Here is a 25,542-nt window from a genome sequence, read left to right as displayed (position 1 = left end):
TTGTTATCTATTACTATTTTAGTTCTTGCTGGATCTTGTCCTTTAAAGGCCATAGTTTTTGATTTTTCTGTTGATATTATCATACCATAATCTTTGGATATCTCATTTAGATCTAAAATAGCTTTCTGTAGTTTATCTTCAGAATTTGTATTTGGTCGTCAGCAAAGAGGAGAGTGTTTAAGTTTACTGTAGGAGAAAGTTTAATTCCTTGATGTAAATTTTCATTCCATTTTATTATTATTTCATTTAAGTAGATATTAAAAAGAGTTGCTGAGAGGGGATATCCCTGTCGAACTCCTTGGTTTATCTCTCTCGTATATGATAGCTCGTGATTTAATCTTATTTGTATTCGATTATTTTCATATATACTTTTGATAGCTTTTAGGATATTATTTGGTATTTGTCTTTCTTTTAATATGTTAAATAATATGTTTCTTTTAACTTTGTCAAATGCTTTTTCAAAGTCAATAAATGCAATATGTGTTTCTAAATTGTATTCTCTTCTTTTCTCTATTATTATTTTTAGGCAAAAGGCCGGGTCTATACATGATCGTCCTTTTCTAAATCCATTCTGTACCTCTAGAATAAAGTTTTCGGAATATTTCATTAGTTTGCTATTTAGGATTCTGCTATATATTTTGTAACAGGAATTTAGTATACTGATACCTCTATAGTTTTTAGGGTCATCTCTATTACCTTTTTTAAAGATAGGAATCACAATTGCTTTTTTCCATTCTATTGGGAAGATACCAGTTGAATAAATTTTATTTAAAAATAATAAGAGTCTTTCTTTGAATCTAGTTCCTGCATATTTATATAGTTCTGAACCTAGTTTATCTTCTCCAGGTGATTTTCCATTTCTTTCAGGCTGATTTCTAATTCTTCTTTAGTTATTTCCTTTTCATTAATTGTTTGCCAGTTGTCTTTTTTAAAATATGTTTTCTTTGGTATCTCCATTTAAGTGTTTCAAAATTTTATATACATTGGGTCTTATTTTATATAAATCATGTTCTAAATCAGAAACAAATTTGTTCCATGATTCTCTCTGTCTTTTTCTGACTTCTCTTTTAGCTATGGCTCTTATTCTTTTATATTTTATTTCATCTTCTAATCTTTTACTGCTTAACCATTTGTGATAGGCTTCTTTTTTCTTTTTGATTATTTCTTTCATTGTATCATTCCAGATCTTCAGTTTTTTCCTTTTATTGAATTTTTTAGTCTTTCCTAAGCTTTCATTTGCTGCTGCATTTAGTATCGTTTTTATATTAAGTCATTCTGTTTCTATTTCTTCAATTTGTTTTATTTTGTCTAGATATTGGTTAATTCTTTGTTCATATAGCCATTATGCATTTGTGTCATTCAGGTATGACAAGGTGCAAGAGAAGAGCTGTTCAAAATGCTATATAGTGTAAATGGGACAGTATATAGAACAATGCTTAATCTGCATTTCTATATTCATAGTCCCTATTTGAGTTGTAAGTTAGCAGTTAGAATTGGAGTTATATGAATGTGGTTGTGATATTAAATCAGGAAAGAAACAAAGGTGCACAATTATCTCCACTGTTATTCATCATCTATGTGTATCACATTATGAAGAAAAGCAGCATTAAACTCAATATCAAAACGTGAGATTTTAATCTCAGCCCTTTACTTTCTGCAGATTATGTTAAATTCTTAAATGGTGGTAAATGTCTTTCATTGCTGGGTGAAATACCACCACCACCACCATGCTTTTTGGAGATATGAAGTGGCTTCTGCCATGTTTCATCCCCAGAGTAGGACCTCCAGTTTGTCGCCCCCTTCTCACATGCAGTTCAGAGTGATGGCCTTGATGGACATACTCATCAGATCATTATTCAACTAGGGAGCCAATTTCTGCTCCAATTTAGGGTACGGCAGTAAACATTTTCTGCAAGCTGGCTGCCAGATAGTACACAGGATTAAATCCAATGGTAACTTATCTGTTGGAGGGAGAGTGTGCCAACAGCATCGAACAATTGGTCCCTTTCCAACTACTAACCACGCTCAAACTTACTTAACTGAGCCATTAGTAGCAGAGGCTCTACCAATAATAATAACCTCTTTTGCATTCCTCTTTAATTTCTCGTCATCCATTTGACTTGAAATAGCTTTATCTTCCCTCAAGGCATATAACCTTCCAATGCTGTAAATTTCTTTCTTATGTATCTCCAATGCACTGACCTCTGTTTCCTCAAATTCTTTCATCTATTGTTCATTTATGCCAGTATACCTGAAAAAAGGATATGAAAAATTGTAGAAGGGGAACTTGAAGAGCAAGTTGGATATAGTTTAGTTAAGACAAAAAGTTGGGAAACTGTAGGAATACAAGTATCTAAGTTTTCTAGATCTGAAAAAGGATTGACAAGGTGCAAGAGAAAAGCTGTTCAAAATGCTATATAGTGTAAATGGGACAGTATACAGAACAATACTTAATCTGCATTTCTATATTCATAGTCCATATTTGAGTTGTAAGTTAGCAGTTAGAATTGGAGTTATATGAATGTGGTTTGATATTAAATCAGGAAAGAAATAAAAGGTGCACAATTATCTCCACTGTTATTCATCATCTATGTGTATCACATTATGAAGAAAAGCAGCATTAAACTCAATATCAAAATGTGAGATTTTAATATCAGCCCTTTACTTTGTGCAGATTATGTTAAATTCTTAAATGGTGGTAAATGTCTTTCATTGCCAGGTGAAACATCACCACCGTGCTTTTTGGAGATATGAAGTGGCTTCTGCCATGTTTCATCCCCAGAGTAAGACCTCCAGTTTGTCGCCCCCTTCTCACATGCAGTTCGGAGTGATGGCCTTAATGGACATACTCATCACATCATTATTCAACTAGGGAGCCAATTTCTGCTCCATTTTAGGGTATGGCAGTAAACATTTTCTGCAAGCTGGCTGCCAGATAGTACACAGGACTAAACCCAATGGTAACTTATCTGTTGGAGGATTCTAAATCATGTGACAAATAATCCTGCTTCTGCTTACCCTGCCAGATCATGCCTGGAGAGACTCTGGGTCAATAGTATGCAGGGGACACTGTCCAAGGCCACACTTGGACTGGATCTGGGCACTCCTTATGTGTGAGTTATGTACACAAGCCCCTCACCCCAGCTGCATGCTCCTACTCTTTGTTTCCTGAATTAACCATACCACACACGAAAGTCAATCATAAAAACTAGCATTTTAAATGTGGACACAAAAAAAATCTCCCATAAAAAATTTTAAAAAAAAATGGAACAAATAATAAAAATATGCTCTAACCACTCAAAAGGGGCATTATATCAAGCAATACTTAGTTTTTATTTGAGTTGTAGGTCAGCAGTTAGAATTGAAGGAAGTACAGGAAGATGGTTTAATGTTAAATCTGGTGTGAGACAATGATGTACATTATCCCCTCTGTTATTCATTATCTATATGGATCACATTATGAAGGAAAGTGGTATTAAACTTGATAACAAAATTGGAGATGTTAATGTCAGCTCTTTGCTTAATGCAGATGATGTTATACTTCAAAATAAATCTGCTACAAGTCTGCAAGATTCCCTGACTAAATTGAATAACTGTTGTAGTAGATATGGTATGAAGGTCAGCAATAACAAAACAGACAATGAAAATAGGCAGAAGCATTGAAAATATCAACTGCATTGCGAATGGAGAACCTATAGAACAAGTAAAACATTTCAGCTACTTAGGCACAACTTTTAGTGAAGATGGTAAATTAAACATGGAAATAGACAACAGAATCAACAAAGCTGGTATGGTAAGAAGTCAATTGAAGTCAATTGCCAGCCTGGTTGGCAGAGGATTTGCATATCTGCTCTCCACACAAAAGGCTGCAGGTTCAAATCCTGCTGTAGGCATGGATGTTTGCGATTGTCTATGAAATTACTAGTGCAGATTATGATAGTTGCGGTTCGTTGTAGTTGATGAACTGAGTGGTGGAGACAAAGGGCTGTAGAGCGAGTGCCCTCACTCAATGAGTCTTTGGACTCCTTGGAGGGATCAGGTAATAATAATAATAAATTTATATGGAATAAGAAAGAAATTAGTCAAAACACTAAATTAGCGGTATACAAGACAGTATACTATAGTTTGCCCACTGTTTGTAGATCTCTGCTTCGCATCTTGCCAAGAATAGTCGATTCGTGCTGAAGGGGAGAAAGAAATGAACGACGTCCGAATTGGTTGCCGACATGCGAAATCACGTGCTTTATAGGTAAAATTTTCCAACTGTATTACAAGCAACATAGTTAACTACAATAATCATAAAAAAAAAAGTTAATTTTCCGACCAGTAATAATAAACAACTCATCCCACAATACGGACTGATTACCCTATTATAGGAATAGATTCTCCTTTTTCTTACATGCGCAGAAGTTTTGAAGGATCTCTAATCGGTGGGCGAACTATATCATATCCAATTTTAACTTATGGATCTGAGAGAGGGCTTAAAACACTTGACTAAAGACAAGAGAGACTGCAGATATGAGAGTCCTGAGAAAGATTAGGGGTATGAACAGATGGCATCAATGGCAATATCACATTAAAAATGAGGATGCTAGAAAAGAACTTGACATTGTCAGCATTCAGGAATGCATTAGCAGAGCTAATCTCAGGTGGTATGGTCAGTTAAACAGAATGGGAGAGAAAAGATTAGCAAAACAAGTGTTCTCTGCCAGGTTGGCAGGAAAAAGACCGAGATATAGGTGGATTGATGCAGACAAAGTACCTTAGAGGATAGAAATATAAGGTGGATTGATGCAGACAAAGTACCTTAGAGGATTGATGCAGACAAAGTACCTTAGAGGATAGAAATATAAGATCTGACAATGTTGGAGCCTTGACAAGTAACAGCTTGATTTGGAGGAAAATTGCAGATAGGAAGTTAGTTATGGTGTACATTTTTCATGTAGTACTATCATATCCTGTGCACCCCTTGAGGGTAAATGTCATGAATTTGATGATGATCCACTCAAAATAACACCAAAACTGTTTCCAATAAATAACACTTCCATATGCATTTCACTAACATTCAAGGCATTAATACAAACATCACCACTTAGAGATCAAAACCTGATCTCTTTTTCCTAACAGAACCTCAGCTGGCATCCTCCATGACACATTCCACAAAAAGGGCAGGACATGTCCTTTTGTAAAATCTGATATCTCTTGTCAAAGGCTATCCAACTTGGAATACCTGCTTTTCAGTCTGCTCTGGTTGAAGTTTTCCTTACCTCACTTTACAGCTTTCATTTGCTGCCTTTATTGCTCTCCTAACTCTGACCATCATGCTGCCCTTTTTGACTACTATCAATAAAAATTGATTTCTTGCAAACCCAAATTGTGGGACTGTCCTCCTTGGGAACTTTTAACATCCATAACACAAACTGGCTTGCCTATTTCACAGATCAAGCTGGAAGGAAAGCTTAATCATTTGCAATCAGTCATGACCTAGCAGACCTAGGTCATGACTGATTGCAAATTGACCTAGCTAGAATATCAGACAATCCTCATCATTCTACCAACATTCTAGACCTTTCTTAACTAGCTCTCCCTCCAAATATATACTGTGGATGTCTGCTCTTCCCATGGCAATTGTGACCACAATCTTATTCAAGTCTCCTTAACAAAAGGTGGCACACCGTTTGGCAGCTCCTATAGGAGGATATGACCTTGCTAATGCTTCTGCCTTGGTATCTCTACTTGGGCCTGGCTCCCACTGAATAGACCTCAATAAATGTCGAAACTAGTCCGGGTAGTGGCCCTTCCCTTAATGCATAACATTATACATATCCGCAAGGAGATGTGTTTTGCATTATGGGAGATACTGAGATAGGAGTGCTGGTATCTTGCTCCACCTTTGCAAGGAGTTGCCCGGTGTTGTACCACTTTATCCCAGTCCTGAAGATACTTTCAGGCGCAAACTTTGTTTGCACACACTTGGATAAAGGATTAAACTAAATTTATTATATCCTTAACAGTTCATCCTCCACCCAGCAAATCTCAGCCTAATTCTATATAGCACTATAACTGTGCCAATTGGAATGACCTCTGGAATTTTTATGTTGCTTTTCCATGGTCAAAATGCTGCTGTTTGGATCACTCTCCTGATCCAAACACATGTACTCAACGAATAACCAAAACAATCTTCGCTGGAATGAGAGCCTTCATTCCGCACTTCACTGCAAACCCCTGAACTGTATCAAAGCCATGGTTCTCATAAATATGCCTTTGCAGTCCATGATACAAATGCAGCTTATGTTCAAGCTTCAATTAAAAACTTCAGCTTCTCATTCAGCTACATAACAGCTAGAAACAGGTGTAAAAAAGTTAAACAATTCCAAAGCAGGCTTAATAAGCATGAAATAAACTTGTTGCCTGCTCACTAGGCAGTCAAGCCTTCTGCCCTTCCTTGTTGCCACCTCTTGCAACCTGATGGCATCATGATAACCTTAATCAAGGAAAATGCAGACATTGTTTGGCATCAGTTTTTTCCCTCCAACTCCTGCCTGGATGACCAAAGTAAATCACCTCTCATACTTCCACTAACTGCCTACTGCATGTCTCCTCTGAACTTTCACCTAAAGGACATCAGAAAAAACCCCAATCTTGATACTAATAAAGCTCCTGGTCCAGATGGTATTCCTCCAGTTGTGCTCCAGAACTGATACCATCCTGAATCACCTATATAAGCTATCATATTCTAATGGCATCTACCCAATAGCATGAATGCAAGCCTACATCCAACCTGTACCCAAACTAAAATGGGAAACAAAAGTCAGCCATCTAACTATCAACCCATTTCTCTCACCTCAGTTCAAAAGCGATGAAGAAGGTTATCAACAACCAGCATCGTCATTTATGGTGGACTCGACAGTTAATTAGCAATCACTCATGTGCATTCTACAGCTGACCTTGTAGTTGATCTCATCCACCTTTGGACACAGGCAATGGAAAGGTTTGGAGAAAATCAATTTCACCATTTCAAAGGCATTTGATTGTGTCTGGCACCAAGGCCTTCTTCCTGCACTGTGTAACTGGATTGTGTGTCATTGTAAATGTCTTCCTCTCAAATTTTTCCATCTATGCAGGAGTGCCCCAAGGTTCTGTACTCTCACTCTCCCTCCTTTACATCAATGACCTCCTTTCTCTTACTTCAAATCCTATTCACTTTGTTGATGATGGTACTCTTCATTTCTCTTCCTCATTTGATAAATCCAATAGTACTCTATGTTAGATGCCTCAAGATTTTTCATGATCGGTGACAAACACTGGCCTCGACATCCTGAAATGGGGTGAAAACCACTTATTCCTAACTGAATAACTGTCACAATAACTTTGATATGGAAATCAGCAATAATAAGGCAGACTATGAAGGCAGGCAGGAATGTTGAAAACATTAACTTCATTCTGAATGGAGAACCGATAAAACAAGTAAAACATTTCAGCTATTTAAGCACATTTTTTAATAAGGATGGCATCATTAAATATGGAAACAAACAGAATTGTCAAAGCTGGTATGGCAAGAAGTCAACCAAATATATTTATATGGAATAAACAAAATTAGCTATATATATACTGTTCAAAACAATTGTTAACCTTCTAGATCTAAATTAAAAATGAAACACTGGACCTAAGATTGCAACCATAAATGAGTCATGATAAAAGATTCAGAGAGTGCACAGATGGCATCAATAGCAGAATCATTAAAAATAAGGATATTAGGTGGAATAATATAGTAAGAAGTGACTTAAAAGACTTGAACATAAGATCTAGCTATATTAATCCTGACATATCAGGATTATTTGAAGGAAAATTTTAATAAGAGGTTAGAAATTATGTACCTGTTTTGTGTAGTACTATCACAACACTTTGTACATCCTCTGAGAATACATATCAGAAATTTGATGATAGGTGATGAGGGGGGGGGGGGTATTATAAAGCCTTGTTTGTTAAAGTTTTATTTGTATGATTGACACATATGTACACTCTTCAGTACTTGAGTTGTGCAATGAATACTAGGGATTATCTCTGGAAATTGAGTGCGGTCAGCAAAAGGCATGAGAACTAGATTTTTTGGTTGGAGAGTGGCAAATAATTGGAATGGGTTGGCAGTTAGTTGTGGGTGCTCTGTAAGTTAATGAATTCAAAGGAATGTATGATGGGCATCATGTAAATGATAGTGTTTGGGGTAATGTTGGTGAGCCTCTTGTGATGAAGCAACACTCAATGGATATGTCCACATAATAATAATATTGAACATGGTACAACAATGCATGAAAGGAGAAAGAAAGACCTAATTCAGAGTTTTTAGAGTACACACCATACTGGAAATAAGTAACTTACCCATAGCAAAACATCTCAAAAAAAAAAAAAAAAAAAAAATGGTTAAATAATTTGTTTAGTGTAACAATTTTGTTAAGGTTGACCTTTTGGAATCAACTTGACTTAATTAAAACGATGTAAATCAGTCAACTAAATTTCTTTAAAATTTTGAACATACATTTCATTCATTAATCAATGAGACCTATGTAATGCATTTCGAATGGCTTGGAAACAAACAGCTGAAATCAATCTCGATTTCATCGTATCTTAAAGTTACTGTCCAAGTGACATTACGCTGTGAATATTCTCAGCAATTTTTAATACTATAAATTTCAGAAATGAATATTACTGAAATGTTCATTAAGTTAAGGTTTTCGTGTTAGTGAAAAGTAGCAGTCGTAAAAACTAATCGCGTTTCTTCGTTAAATATATTCATTACAAAATGAGACACTTTTCCACATAACATTCAGTTCTAACAGGCATCATTCAACATAATTAGTAACACTGTTTTAAAGAAATTACAAAACGTCCAAAGCAACTCGAACACGCTTAACGAAAATAAAGTACAACAAATGCGTACTACATACCTCAGTTGAAAACTTTGTATTTTCCAGCGACACCGGATATGCGTTTAAATTACCTCATGTAATCTAAAGGAGCTGTCACATTAAAAATCACGATAATGTATAAAATGATTAAGTTCTTCGGAATTTTTTTTTATTTTCTGTAACTCTCACATGTAACTAGCAGACTAAACCAACGTGCTTGAAACTCACCTGTCCGTAAACAAGTGGAATGAGGCCAGAGAAGAAGGCCAGCATTCTAGTATATTTACAATTTTAGACACAAGATATATAGCGCCCTCTTATAAACATCTTAAAAAGTAAATAAAAAATATCACCACTTTTTTCTTTGAAGGATATTTAACCTATTGTTATTTACATTAAGAGTTTTTAGAATATTAAACTTTAATTGTAATCAGATTGTCATTTAGTCTGCATTTTTAATGAGTGACAAAATTCTGATTTTTCGCCTCTCCCAAAGAAATCGTTCAGTGGATATCCTCCGAAAGTTTCAGCTACATGTCGTATGGACCTGACTTCCAAAACATTGCAAGTATTTCAAGAATTGTAGCTTACCACTGTTTTTCACCAAGTTCAGGAGAACAACCGTCCGCAAATAAACCAAACATCCTGATAACGTTACATGTGAGTGCCGTAACTAGAGACGAATAAATCCGGATTTCTTTTTTATCGATTCCTTAATGAAACAAAGAAAAAAATCTAAATCAGAAGTAAATATTATAAATCATTAAAGGAAAACCTTCTAGATTGTTTTGTGACTTCAACATAACAACGCTGTGTATTCTAGCATAGCGTTTTTTTTTTTTTTTGAGATTTAAAGGCCTGTTGTTAAACCAACTATGTGATGCAAATTTTATTTTGCGAATTTCTATGAACTTTAATGTTCCAATTCCTTGTACTTTATTTTTAATAAATAAAGGTTGGCCATAATTAAAGTAGAGGTCTTCAGAGCCCTGTAGCGAAAAATATATTTGAAGAAATTCAACCAAACTTGGTGTAAGTACACTCTGGAACATTCTGTAAATAAAATTCTCAAAGTGCGGCATTACCGCCTTCTCATTGATAATAAAGCTTGACTAGCAACGCACGCTCCAGTAAAGTGAGATCCACAGCACTTTAGTCTTATCAGAATGACGCGAATTCGTTTCGGTATACCTTATATACAATGAAAATGTGTAAATATCACTCGCTTATAGTACAAAATTTTGCCATCAAATGTCCACTGGTGGCAGAATTTTGTACTATTTTTTTCTTCAGAAAATAAAACCTCATGTTTAAGAGTGTACTTACTCCATGTTTGGTTGAATTTCGTTCGATACATTTTTCGCTACAGGGCACTGAACACCTCTTTAATTATGGACACGCCGTATTATCGTTTTATGACCGGGAGACATGTACAATATACACGTGCAAATATACACGAGTCCTACTAACTTACTTCAGCAATCTTCAAAAGTAAGAAAAAAATTCTTTCGTTGCTGAAATTCCTAAACTACACTGCACAGGTTAATGGCGACAATATATTATTATAACTGATTTATGCTAAAAACAAATTGAATTAACGTCGGTTGCGATTACTGCACAGATATATATGTGTTGTTTTTTGTTGTTGTTATTTACATAAATTTCTCTTTTTTTAACCTCTGAGTCATGATACCATTCTTGTTGTACCTCATAACATGGATGGGGGTAGTAAGAATTTCGTCGAAGCAGCTAAAGTTTATGATATAAGTATAATGTATGATAACTGCGTGTGTTCTTTGGAAGATGTGTGCTATTTTGTTGGAGGAAGAACCTTTAAAAACTTTTGTCTCCTCAGTATGAAACTGGAAGCATCCTGATAAAGCTTCCTCTAGCCCAAAACAGAATACAATGCAAGTATTTCCAACACGTGGACAAATATATCTACTGTATTACAAAAAGAAGCAGTAATGGAGCATCTGGTGAGGTAAGGGATGTCCGCCTCATAAGAGTCCAGGGCCAAATTGCATACCTACAGCAGGAAGAGTGGTCCAAAATTCCCATTGATCGCTATCGGACATTATGGAAAGTATATCCCATAGGATTGCTGCAGTCATGGCAGGGAAAGAGGTCCTACATCTTATTAAGGTGGGCACCATGACTGTTTTTTTTCCTGACACTGTGGTGTCTGGAGGAAGAAGCAAAAATAATTCTGAATTACGCTAGCTGGTCTGCAATATTTTGGGCTCCATGACTGTTTGTCCCTGATACTGTGGTATCTATTGAAGCAAAAATAATTCTGAATTACGTTAACTGATCTTCAATATTTTTTTGCAATCTCAGTATCTGAGAGTGTATTTAGCTTATTTATAATGTATTTTAAAGTTTAATTGATTCATTTGTTGGATATTTTTTATTTTATTAAACCAACAAATGCTAACGCACAAGTAGCAATGCAGCACTAGACAACATCAGTCTGGACATAACTCAATAAGAGTAATGCAGTCCCATATCCAAAACAACACACCCTGTACGTATACCTTTTCAATATAATTAATAAACTTTAGCATCCCAAAACACCGATGCCATGACCTTTCCTGATGATGGAACCGACTTTGTTTTCTTCTTTGACGCTGAACAACCAGCTTCTGTCCACTGTTTTGACTGCTGTTTGGATTCTGATGTGTAATGGTGAATCCAAGTCTCATCCGTAGTGAAATCAGTTTTATTCTTGTTAAAACGCTCCAAGCACTGTTCAAAGATTTTCATGCGAGTGCATTTTTGATCTGCTGTGAACAAGCGCAGCACCCATCTTGCACAAAGCTCTTTCATTTGTAATTCTCCATGCAAAATATATCCTTCACGTTCTTTTGAAATCCCTATATTCTCAGCAATTTTACGCACTTTGTCTCGCCGGTCATCCAATACCATATCGTGCAATTGATCAATGATTTCTGATGTTGTTACACTTTTTGGACGTTCTTCACGTGGATCATCTTCAAGGCTGGTACGGCCACGTTGAAACTCGGCAGCCCATTTCTTAATTATCCAAAACGAAGGAGAAAAGTAACAATTTATGGGCACTCTTGCCCATAAACATTTATGAACTTCGAATGAATTTATTTTCGTGTTAAACCTTCTTTTACAAAGAATTTTATAACCGTACGATATCAATTTTATCCATTTCAAGGATTACAGACAACACTTTTGCTTAAGACAGCTGTATAAAACAAAATACTTGATAGAATGACTTACAATTTCAGTTAAATGCTTATGACAGATGTACCAACTTAGAATAAAACAATCTTGCAGATAGTGTTGCCATCTGTAGTCGAGGACGATAACTTTTTCAGATCACCCTCGTATAAGACCATTGACATGATTGTTTTAGTGAAAGTCTTGTAATGGAAAGAGTTTCAAATTAGTACAATATCTTCACGACTAGAATACTGGATATAGAGAGAAGTTAACTTCATATCGAGTTGTTCAAATATAGCACAGTGCACAGTACACTCGCTTCTCAGTGTGTGTGTGTGTGTGTGTGTGTGTCTCATAGCATAGCCAGAAAGTCACTGGCCAGACCATCTTTGACCTTTACTGACGTGTACCAAACCTTCCAGGAGATATCCAAAAGTTAGTAAAAGTTCGGTAGAACTATAACAGTGATCTGAAAAGAGCTCTCTGTCCATGTCATAATGTCATAATTCCGTGTACAAGTAACAAACTATTGTCAACATATTAGAGAGTGTTTTTTTTATGGAAATTTTTTCTGATGGAAATTATGCATTGGTTGGAAAGATGTCAACAGATACTAGAGTGTCAGGGAAAATAGCAATCCTATGGGACAATCTTTCCAAAAGGTGCGATAGCGACCTTTCGGACCATTCTTCTTGCTGTAGGCATGTAAACAGGTCCTGGTCTTATGAGGTCGCCGTCCCTTGACCTTACCCGACGCTCCTGTTCATGCCACAGATGTTTAAATATACTGATCTGTAGCATGAACTAATCTGTGATATACTAATCTGTGGCATGAACTGAAGCTTCATGAAATGGAGTCTGGCATGAACTTGACTCGCCTCCACAGAGCCCTGGTCGGTGAAGTTAATGTCATAAACTAAGCAGTTACAGCAGTAGCCTTATGCATGGCGTATTGTCTTGCTGAAAGAGGCAATGGTCATTTCCGTAGAAACGTGACAAAAGTAGGAAGCACTGCATTCCAAATGTTCATACAGTTCTCGGAGTTGAATGTTCGTAGCATCATAAACAGAAGTCTGAAGCCAAACTAGGAAATATAGGATGATACCATCACACAGCCACCTCCGAATTTCATGGTATTTCAAAATTTTTAAACGTACGTGAGGTGCGTCGTTATCTCTATTTTACATAATGGTTAGAAAGCGCTTCACAAACTGATTAACCTACTCATCATTTTTTAATTTTCAGGAGCCCTCGCATACGATTCTAGATATTAAAGGGGATAAAAAAGAATAGCCAACTTTTTTTTTGTCAGATCCATCTAATGAAAGTTTGTAAATTTATGACATATTTCGTATTGAGCAAGGATTAAATTATTCAAGAAACCTTACTATATAGCCCAATTAGGGAACTTATTTTATTTGAAAATTGAAATTTTATAATTTTATATCTGCGTACATGAGAAAAAAATTTGACATTTAAAAAAAAAGCTACTTTCAGAAAAGCATTAAATCGGAATTGAATTTGGCTTATTCAAAATTATGTTTTGAATAAGCCAAATGCACTAACGCCAGAGTTTGTATTGTATTTTCTTTGGAAACATTGAATTCATTTGAGAGAGAGAAAGAGAGAGTTACAGCACTTTTTAAGATTTTTGATCGCATGCCAGTATATAACGTCTTCCATATTAACGGTTCATCATAAATGACTGCAGAACACTTGACAGAAATCAAGTCGCGGACGAGGAAGGAGTGTTGTATGCAACAAATTCCAATGTTACATTGTTAATAAGTTGATATTATTTTCCCACTGTCGCATGTTAAAATGCCCTATGAAGACTGTAAGTCAACATCATATTTCATAAACATATCCCCCCCCACACACAAAAAAAATAATAATAAAACAATAAACAGAGAATTAGTGCGTTCGCAGACCACACTTTGGGAAACCTAAGAGGAGAGGAGAGAGAGAGGGAGAGAGAGTTCTAGATATTAAAGGGAAATATGCATGGTGGATAGGCATTAACCACCATCTGGCCTTGACGTGTATTAAGTCCATAATTGCATGGGTGCGTATTGTCCATTGAAGTCAGTATTATCTTTGGATGTTAAAGAAATAATATATGCGAAAAGTATTTTTAACATATTTTATCCGTGTGGCAGTTTTTATATAATCTGCAAGCTCTAGAAACCAAACAATATACAGGGTGTTCGGGATAAATTTGACATATTTATAATTAATTATATTTTTCCGTAAGTTACATGTATTAACACACACTTCTCTTCATTTAAAAGTTTGGACCTTTCTTCATTCATATACAAGATGTCAGAAAGGATGGATAGCTGGAACCCACCTGAATCATGGAAGAGAATAACTTGTATCATGATGATTCGTGCCCGCCATCAAAATAAGGATATTACGACTGCTGCCCAATGCTCCCTGAATACAGTAAAAACAATCAGGCATGAACTAGAGACTTGCAATGGTGACTACGAGGATGTAGCAAGAAGAAAGATCCCTAGCAGACGATCTGATTGCGTTCGTACAGCAGAATTCCTCGCAAATCTGCAGGAACAGGTGTTGAAGAATCCTGGCATTGGAATTCGGGCTTTGTTCGTGGAGTTGCTAACTGTAGTCAAGCCCTGGATAACAAGGGTAGCCAATGGTAGGCCGTATGTATGGCAGCAGGATTCGGCCCCTTGCCACACCTCTGGGAAAAGTCAAAAATGGTTGTCTGAAAATTTCTACGACTTCACCAGTCCAAATGTTTGGCCTCCAAACTCCCCAGACCTTAACCCCATGGATTATTTTGTATGGGGCGCAGTTGAAAAAGACACCAATCGCACTTCCAGTAATACAAAAGCCCAGTTAATGGATAAAATTAAAACAGTTTTTGCGGCCCTTCCCAGGGAGACTGTAGCATCAGCTTTCGAGGTTCCGAAGCAGAATTGAAGCTGTGATCGATGCTAATGGTGGTTATTTTGAGTAAATCTTGTTGATAGTATTGTAATTAACTCTGCCTGTAATGTTTTTTTGTCAATTCATTAAATTTAATAGATACAAAGAAGATTTTCTTTTTCCTTACGAAACTGTCAAATTTATCCCGAACACCCTGTATAGCGTAATTGGAAGAACGACGGTATGTTGGGCCCTTCGATTGAAAAAGGTCTAAATTCGATTCTCATTGACGGGAAGAATCTTTATATGGAATTTTTCAATTGAAGGTGAGTTAGCCGATCTCATACGGAGGTAGCAGGGCTTTTTCTCCGGAAACTCGGATTTCTTATCCCCCATACGAACAAATCGGCCTTTAGGACACACGCAGTTTAGAGACAAAAAACACTAGTGGTGGTGAGTAGTAAATAGCGTTGATGTAGATCAGGGCTGTCCAATCTTAGGTAATCCGAGGGCTTCATTAAAATATATATATTTATTTATCAGAGGGCCACATCACAGTGCGCATCTAGTAATTTATTAAACAGCGACATAACCTGGATAGCCGAACAACACAAACAATCAACACTAATCGCGCGTTCACGATCCCCGTGAGCGCCTGGAGCATGCACGTTGGAACAAACCAGTGTAAGAATGCTTCTTTGACACATCTAATATTTGAAAAACACGTAGGTATATAGTAATGCGAAAACACCAAATAAAATTATCAACATCGAGATTACCGATTAGTGATAGAATTAAAATATCTAATACGCATTCGATTCAAATTATTATTTTATTTTTTCGCTCGTGAAAATCAAAACCCACAGCCGGCCCGCACAAAATCGCATCGCGGGCCGCATTCGGCCAGCTGGATAATATGGAGACGATGAGTTCATTTTTTCTCTCCTACAGATAATATATTGAGTAACTAAAATCGCCAGTTTATGGAGATATTTGGATCACTGACACTCGGAGATTCTCTGGAGAAAGCAGATGACTGACTTGTGCACTCCCTAGTTTATTAATAGTGCGTTGAGAATGTCCAGCAAGGCCATCACGCGTGTACATCATGTAACTAGGCCCCCTGCTCATGAGATTAAACATAGCAGTAATGTTTCACCAGGCAATAAAAGTTATTGCATGTTGTAGTTGGCATTGCCTCAGACTAGGCTTATAATGCAACAACATTCAGTAGAGGGGGGCCTGGGTTGGAGAGCCTTTGGAAAACATTGTGAAACGCTCAAAGGAAACAACCCAATCTGACTTAAAAGAAAAATATTCGATAGTTCTATACCGTATTTACTCGAATATAACTCACTCTCGCGTATAATTCGCACCCCTAATTTTACTTTACGAAAAAAGAAAGTAAAAAGTTTCGCATATACCTCGCACACGAAAAAAAGTTTAAATACGTCCACATCAGTGCTATAGTAACTCGCTGCCCGCGGTAAACAACACACTCCCCAACAGCCACTATACTGCAGGCGCAAGAAAAACAAGTACTGTTGTTTTATTGTAGCACTGAATAAGGTACTGAGACCTTTGCAGTCTGTGTAATATATTTCTCATCAAATAGTACAATTAGAGACAACTGGGGAAAAAACGGTACTAAATAATGAATCACATGTTCCCTCCCACAGAAACCATGCTGTATAGACTCAAGCAAATCCATGTTTCACTGGTAAACAGTATCCAACTTAAAACTATTGTCCAATTTTTCAATTACATGAAATAAGTGTTTGATTGCATTTGAAATTTTTGTTGTCATTAAGACAGATCACAAAGGCTAACTTCAAATAAAATTCTACTGCAAATTGAAACATGCCACATAACGTGTGTGTGTCTGCCCGCCAGTTCCACGCCAAAGCTGCATGCAAACAAGCAGCAATAAAATTCAACCGAAGGGTTGAAATTTGGTGTGAATCTGCCCGCCAATTTGACACAGAAGCGATACACAAACGGTAATGAGAAGTTCCGTCAGAACGATAAACAGGCAAAACACCACCCCGTCTTGGACATATTAAAATTAAAACTAAGAAATATATAGTGAATGTTGTTATGGCACTTTCAGATATTATGGAATTCGGTTGAAGAGAATTAGCATTTCAACTCAGCAATTGTCAGCTTGCCTTTGTCGTTGCGTCGCGCGATCTTCTGTTAATACCGCACCAATCATATGCACGTGCTCATAGCTGCTCTATCTCTACTGGCTACCATTGCTGTCTGTTTCACGTTCTGCTTTCACTTCTCAGTGGCCATTCGTGAAGGATTCTTCATTACGAATGTCAAGTCTTGTAAATTACGGTAATTTTTGCTTGAAATAATGGGAAAGAAGATGATGCTATTCGGGTAGATGACTTTGACGATGCACACAAGGAAACAGCTCTCGAGGCCGGAAGTAGCGATAGAGAATAGGAGATCCTTGGTAAGTCATACCCATTTTCAATTTTTTCCTGAAAACTTTAGTTTCCGAAAATCCTTGCATATATCTCGCACCACAAATTTTAACTTTCATTTTGGAGAAAAAAAAAGTGCGGGTTATATTCGAGTAAATACGGTACTTCTGGTCATGACGTAGGAAGTGAAAGGTAGACTTTAACTAAAATATGAGCCAACAAGTTGAGGAAAATAGAAAATTTTCCCAGAGGAAAATGAAAAGATATTATTTGGTATTATGATTCTATATAGAAAGCGCGATACTTGAGTCAGAACTCAGGCTATGGTGAGAGATATTATAACAGCCATTAAAAGATCCAAATGGCAAATGGCCTGCAGAAATAACACTCAAGAATGAACAAAGTTGATATCAGAATGGTATTTAAGAGATGGAAAGAGAGCAAAGAAACGGTGAGAGGATGATTAAGGAGATGGCTTGAACTCAGTGCCATAGAAAAAAGCTCAAGATAGAACTGAATGGAGCACTCTGGGGAGGCATTCATCCAGCAGTGGACATAAATTGGCTAAAGAAGAAAAAGAACCAGCATTTGTATAGACTTCATTTTAAGGGAGAATGATCGTGATCTCGGAGGAAGCAACTAACAAATGCATATTGTTATTTCCTTATTACATGATACCTTCAAGAACTCATCGAGGGAGGGTACTTTACAACTTCCTATCCCCCAAGAAACACTAACTACACAGAACACCACTAACATTATCATCATTTACACACAACACCATCTACTTCCCACAATCACTAGTATTTTTTATCTGTAAAATGCGTGTGTTGTCTTGGCCGATTTGTCTGCATGTGGGATGAAGAAGCCGAGTTTCCGGAAGGAAAAAGTGTGAGATCGGCTAACTCACCTTCAATTGAAAAAGCCCATATACAGATTCCTCTCATCACGACGAGAATCCAACTGAGGTATTTTCCATTCGAAAAGCGCCATGGTTCTTCTAATTGCGCCACGGAGGCAATAATTAGTTGTTTTATTTTAAGATAATATTTTATTAGTATCGAATTTTTTTTAATAAAAAGCATTTATTTCAAAACTTTTATTTGTATTAGAATTCAGAATTCCTTTATACAGAGGTTTTATGTTATTTCTTTAACATCTCGATAAATATTTTGATCTGATTCTTAAAGAGAGGGAGTGTGTGTCGTTTCGAAGTTAGTTACGTCATGATCACTTTATGCATTCTTTCGCTATGGTTCTTACCCTATTTTCTTCTTTTCTTTTCTCTTTCGTTCTTTCATTCTTTCTTTTTTGTAATAAATCCACCCTCGAATGGTTGATAAACCAATATTATATGAGTACTATAGGCAGGATAAGGGGATCAAATATGGAATTTTTTAAGCCATGTCAGATTTATATCTGTTGTTACAATCACTAAAACAATCTGCGTTAATTTAAACCTGATTTTATTTTTTTATTTTTTATTTTTTACAGTTTAGTCATACCTATTAGGTAATTCTCATGGTTGGCTAATCAGTAGTAATACTCTGTCATCCGTCAAATGAAATGAAAGTTTAGGGGAATTCTTCGCCGCAGACACCTGCACGTTGAACCGTCTAAACGCTTTCGATTAAATTTGGAATATACTTATTTCTTACGTTACACAACGGTCTTATACAAAAATTCACCATTTAATTTCGAGGCAGATAAAAATAAAATTGACATCGAAAAGAAATACGCACGCACGCACACACACACACACACACACACACACACACACACACACACACACACACACACACACACACACACACACACACACACACACACACACACACACACACACACACACACACACACAAAAAAAAGTTCTAAAAAAAGGATCAAAGCCAAATTTCAGTGGTTATAAACAAGAAATCAGCAATTTAAAAGAATGCTGGGAATGAGTAAATTAAAAGAATGTTTTATGCAAATTGCAAATTTGTAGCAAGGAAGTCTGCATCTGATCTGAGAAAATGCAGATAAAAGTGTAAAAAAGCTGATTTATGTACAAAAGTAGCTAAACAAAGACATGGAAACACTTTGTTAAGAATACAGAAGATAAATATCACAGTTTCTGGAGGTTATTGAAAAGCTTAGTAATGATAAAAACTGCAGTACTGTAAATGGAATCAGAGATGGTAAAAGTAAGATAAAAATTAAAAAGAATATTCTGGATATGAGTAATTACTTGAAAAATTAGTAAGTGGCCACAAAAGTAACAGAACAAGGTAGAAAACATTCAATACATATGCAGCTTTTTTCTACTTTCAGGTAGAAAAAGCCACCGAAATGAATAGTGTTTATTCGATAATGATCAAATATGGATGTTAAAAAAAAAAAACTTTTAAAGTGATTGTGCTGCATATAATGGCCTGCTTAGGCGGTCGAATTCAATAATTGGAGTAGAGTTCTCAAAGTAGCTATCTGTAAAAACAAGGAAATGAAAATTGAATATGAGAGCAACAAAGGAATTTGGCTTGTGATTTCAGGCAAATATATGAGGCTAAGCAAAAGTGGAAGAAGAAATGATGAAGCTTGACTTTTAAATAGGAACTGTGACCAAATAGAGTTGTCAGGATGAGATGTTTTACTTTAAGAAAAAGTTGAGAAATCATTGGAATATAACAAAATCTGTATTTTAAGCTTTTAGATCTGAAAAAGACATATGAGAAAAGACATGAGAAAAGCTCTTCAAAACGTTAGAGTTATATATGGTAAATAGAATACAGTCTGTTTTTTAAGTTGCAAGTGAGCAGTTGGAACAGAAGGAGAAGGATGCGCACTATATCCACTGTTATGAAGGAAAGTAGCATCAAACCTGATATCAGAATTGGAACTTAGCTCTTTACTGCATATAAATAAAATAAATAAATCTGCTAACTCCTTTTTTTCCTAAAAGGGATAAGGTGAGACCGGTTTAGCCATAACTAATTTTGAAGACTAGTGGGTGGCCAACTCCCGTACCCCACCTATTACAGATAGCGGACCCAAAGCTATTAATGATTTTCATATCCATCCAGGGAGAAGAGTATGGCAGAAGTGACACCATCTTGGTATCTAACCCTAACACTATATATATTATTATCTGAAATAGTTGGATGGTCGAGTTTCTCAATTGGTGGTGTTAAAGACTCGATTTTCCAATGGGGGGAAATCGTACTTGCCAGAGCTAAAGAGTAACTAACTCAGAAACTAGCTGGGGGAGGGGGAGCGCACAAAGCTTTTGATCAGTGACTAGAATCGAATTATAACAGTCTTTCCTCCGGCAGTCTAGTGTTATGGAATTAAATGCCATTTCCAAGACCACACAGGCACAAGGATACAGAATTCCTTAACTAAATCATAACTGTAACAATGTTGGCATGGACATCAGAAATAAAAAGACAAAGACTATAAAAATAGGCGAGAGCATGCTGCATACTAAACAGAGAACCTATAAACAAGTAAAATATTTCTGCTATTTAAACACAGTTTTAGTGACAGAGTAAATATGGAAATATGGAAACTGACAACAGAATAAGAAACTAGTACGATGGGAAATCAACTAAATACATTTTTATCGAATAAGAGAGAAATTAATCACAAACATTAACTAGATTGAATATACAAGATAGTGTTCAAACCAGTTTTGGCTTATGGATCTCAGACCTGGGTTAGAAATAAAGCACTTGTTCAAAAACTAGAGACCACAGATATGACAGGTTGAAGAAAATTTCGGGATAGTGTAAAGATTATATCAATGGCAGTATCGCATTAAAAATGAAGATATCAAGAGGGAACTATGCATTATTGGCATTCAGGAATCTGCGAGCAGAGCTAATCTAAGATAGTATGATAACTTAAATAGAATGGAAGAAGAAATGTCAGGAAAGCAAGTTTGTTGCCAGCATCATAGGTAAAAGATTCAGAGGAATACCAAGATCAAGGTGGATTGATTCAGTCAGAAGAGCTTTAGAAAAGCTAAATATAAGATCTAACAATATTAGAGTTCTCATTGATGATAATAGACTAATTTGGATTAAACGTTTCGTGCCAGACGGCATGAAATCTTATTATGTTATACCATCATATGCATTTGTGGTTTAAGCTAAGAGAAATTTGTATGGCTAAGTACTAAATACCTCGTTCGTTCAGTACCTAGTAGATACCTACTGACAGGGCTCACCACGTGACTGTGAGAATTGGAAATTAGGTCAGAAGGTCCAGTTGGTTTTTACATTCCTTAAAGGCAATGTGGAGGCCCCTATCCTAGTTATTTGGCTTTGATCCTTAAGTGATCCCAAAAACGTTTTAGTGAAATACAATTTTAAAAGCAACATTTTTATGGAAGACAAATTTTGTAGGTTATTTTATAATTTTTAATTTTTTTTCGCATCATTTTACTTTATTTATCTATACTCTCTATATCAGAAATTTGTCTTCAAAATGCTACATGAAACTCATAAGTGAAACTATGCATGCAGCTATTATTATATGGGTATCTTCATGAAGTCAGAAGACTCATCGCGGGAGACCCAAACTATCAAAACAATATCTATCATACCTCTTCTTGAACTAATTTATAGACGAAGCAGTCACAACTGAGTCAGGCAATGCATTCCATTCATTCACCACTCTCAAAGCAAAAAATCTCACACCTTCGTTAACCACATTTTCCCTTAATTTTCCAGCGATGACCTCTTGTTCTTCACTCACTATCACACAGCTGAAATATTTCCCTTGCATCAATATTATAAAAACCTTTAAGTAATTTAAATGTTTCTATCATATTTCCTCTTCTCCGCCTATCAACCAACCTCTGTAATTCACAAGCTCTCGATCTATCAATGTAGGGAGCATTTTTTTACACCACTCACCAACTTAGTCACTCTCCTCTGAGCCCTCTCCATCAATTCCTCAACTCCAAGGAGTCCAGGCGACCAGACTTGAGCACAGTAATCCAAATATGGAAGTATCAACGCCTAATAAAGAGGAATAATAACCTCTTTATCTCAGGATGTTAGTGTGTTCTTCAATAACCAAGTAATCCTATGTGTCCTCTGAACTTCAACTCCCTATCCACTAATATCCCCAAGTCTCTAGCCTCATAAATCTCTTCGAGTACCGTTCCTTCAATGTGGTACGGAGCTGCTAATCTTTTAATCCCAAAATGCATAACTTTACACTTTTCCACATTGAACTGACATTCATTACCCTTTGCCAGCTTATTTAAATCATCCTGAAAACTCTCAACATCAACTTGATTTCTTATTGAGCTTTCCCAACTCTGTGTCATCAGCAAACAACTGAACATCTCCCTTCAAGTCGTTTCCTATATCATTTATGTACAAATTAAACAATAACAGCCCAAGTACAGAGTCCTGAAGCACACCACTAGTCACCTGCTTCATCCTGAACTCTGCTCCTCCATACATTATTTTCTGGTATCTCTCCATAAGCTATTTTCTTATCCATAACACCAGTTTAGCATCCGTCCCCATTTGTTCTAATTTGCGCAACAGTATTCCATGGGGTATCCTGTCAAAAGCCTTTGCAAAATTCAGAACTATCACTGTGTGGCCATTCCCCTTGTCCAACTCAGATGTCACTCTATTATAAAAAATTAATAAATTACTAAGACAGGACCGACCTTTAATAAATCCATGTTGGCCCTTATAGAGTATCATATTCTGATCCACCCAATCCTGAATTCTGACCTTAACCTTCCTTTATGAAGGAAGTATACATGACGAATTATTGTTTTGTTGCCCTTTGGAAGGGCACACAGGAGGGGAAGATATAAAGTCGATGAAGTTTTCGCAAATGAAGGTTTACAGTAGAAACATTGCGTTGGAGTCTGTACAGACGGTGCTGGAGCAATGATGGGCGAGAGAATGCTGAATTTGTAGCAAAAGTTAAAGCTGGTGGCAATGACGGATTACAGCCATGAATACTTACGACAATATGTGGAAGAGATAGGGTCCTCACCACATGTCGTTAAGCCCGTAGTTAACCATGAATCACATCATGGTAATCAACCTCCTAGGTAGGAGACGGCACATGAATGGGAAGGTAGCAATGAACATATTACTTTTACTCACTGTATGGTCTATCAGGAGGCACTCGTAGCCAAACAAATATTACCAGAGTTAGGTGTTGTGTTTCGCGATACTATCAAAATCATTAAGTTCATTAAAAGACGTACCCTTAACAGTCGCTTGTTTTCAAATCTTTGCAAAGACATGGACTCCGATTACAAAAGCTTTTTACTACATGCAGAGGTAAGGTGGCCCTGAAGAGGGCAAAGTTTAAACAGATTATTGAAATTAAAAGATGAAGTTGTTATATTTTTGACTGAGCAGAAATCCGATTTTGTTAATTTTTTCATAATGACTTATGGCTTTCACAACTGATATTTGTCGGGATAGTTTCGAAAAACTCAATGATTTAAACATGTCGCTTCAAGGAAAAAAATTGTAACATATTTATGTTAAAAAGTAAAATTAAAAGTTTTACTGAAAAAAAGTTCACATATGAAAGAATAGGGTGCAAAATGGTTCTTTTGAAATGTTTACAGCTACAGATGATTTTATAATTGAAGATAACCTTCCCAAGGATTTAATTGTAAGAGTTATAATTGATCATCTGAAGTGCCTGGAGACAGTTTCAGAAATAGTTCCCTTCAAATTTTGATTCTAAAAAACTAAGTGTGGTTCATAAACCATTCTCAATTGAAATCAAAAACATCAGTCACCTGCCATTAAAAGTTCTAGAAGAATTTGCCCAGTTATCAAGCAACACATGTTTAGAATTTGAGTTTCCTAAAAAATCGTTAAATGAATTTTGGCTCTCAGCATTGACGATTATAAAATCAAAATATCGATGAACTCTGCAAAAAGTTGAAGATGCTATGTGTCCTATGTTACTATTAGCAATAGCATCGGTATTCGAAACAGTGTTCTTTGAATGATTTTCATATCTCTTAGTCCCTTTTTACATTCCCTTTTTTTTTTTTTTTTTTTTTTTTTTTTTTTACCAATCACTAAACTTCACCGGAGTCTTGCATCTTAAATGCTACTCTTTATGGTACTTTTACAGCATACTCATTACAAATGGCTAATTTCCAAAAAATCAAAACTGCTTTATTATTGCAAAACTTATTTTCTGAGTTTTCGAAGGACATTATTTTCTATCGTTTTCATAGCATGAAATAACTCAATATCTTTGATTATGTATCATGTTATTCTGTTCAAGTTAATGCAAAACTAGTTTCTTTCTTCATAACGTGTGTGTGTGTGTGTGTGTGTGTGTGTGTGTGTGTGTGTGTGTGTGTGTGTGTGTGTGTGTGTGTGTGTGTGTATATATATACAGGGTGTTCGGGATAAATTTGACAGTTTCGTAAGGAAAAAGAAAATCTTCTTTGTATCTATTAAATTTAATGAATTGACAAAAAAACATTACAGGCAGAGTTAATTACAATACTATCAACAAGATTTACTCAAAATAACTACCATTAGCATCGATCACAGCTTCAATTCTGCTTCGGAACCTCGAAAGCTGATGCTACAGTCTCCCTGGGAAGGGCCGCAAAAACTGTTTTAATTTTATCCATTAACTGGGCTTTTGTATTACTGGAAGTGCGATTGGTGTCTTTTTCAACTGCGCCCCATACAAAATAATCCATGGGGTTAAGGTCTGGGGAGTTTGGAGGCCAAACATTTGGACTGGTGAAGTCGTAGAAATTTTCAGACAACCATTTTTGACTTTTCCCAGAGGTGTGGCAAGGGGCCGAATCCTGCTGCCATACATACGGCCTACCATTGGCTACCCTTGTTATCCAGGGCTTGACTACAGTTAGCAACTCCACGAACAAAGCCCGAATTCCAATGCCAGGGTTCTTCAACACCTGTTCCTGCAGATTTGCGAGGAATTCTGCTGTACGAACGCAATCAGATCGTCTGCTAGGGATCTTTCTTCTTGCTACATCCTCGTAGTCACCATTGCAAGTCTCTAGTTCATGCCTGATTGTTTTTACTGTATTCAGGGAGCATTGGGCAGCAGTCGTAATATCCTTATTTTGATGGCGGGCA

At 36.3% G+C, this 25,542-nt stretch overlaps 1 protein-coding gene across 1 annotated transcript in view; it reads right to left on the bottom strand.

Moving 5' to 3' along the window:
- Window positions 1-9,152, bottom strand: part of Acsl (Acyl-CoA synthetase long-chain) — a 393,532-nt gene extending 384,380 nt beyond the window's left edge. The window contains exon 1 of the mRNA XM_090403141.1: window positions 8,946-9,152. The gene's annotated coding sequence lies outside the window, so the exon portion shown is untranslated. The remainder of the gene's footprint in view (window positions 1-8,945) is intronic.
- Window positions 9,153-25,542: the final 16,390 nt, after the last annotated feature.

This window comes from Typopeltis vanoorti, chromosome 13, assembly GCF_054136105.1.
Source record: "Typopeltis vanoorti isolate ZY-2024b chromosome 13, IOZ_Tvanoo_1.0, whole genome shotgun sequence".
Classification (NCBI taxonomy): domain Eukaryota; kingdom Metazoa; phylum Arthropoda; class Arachnida; order Uropygi; family Thelyphonidae; genus Typopeltis; species Typopeltis vanoorti.
Note: the sequence above shows the minus strand (reverse complement) of the source record. Positions and strands in the feature narration are given on the sequence as shown.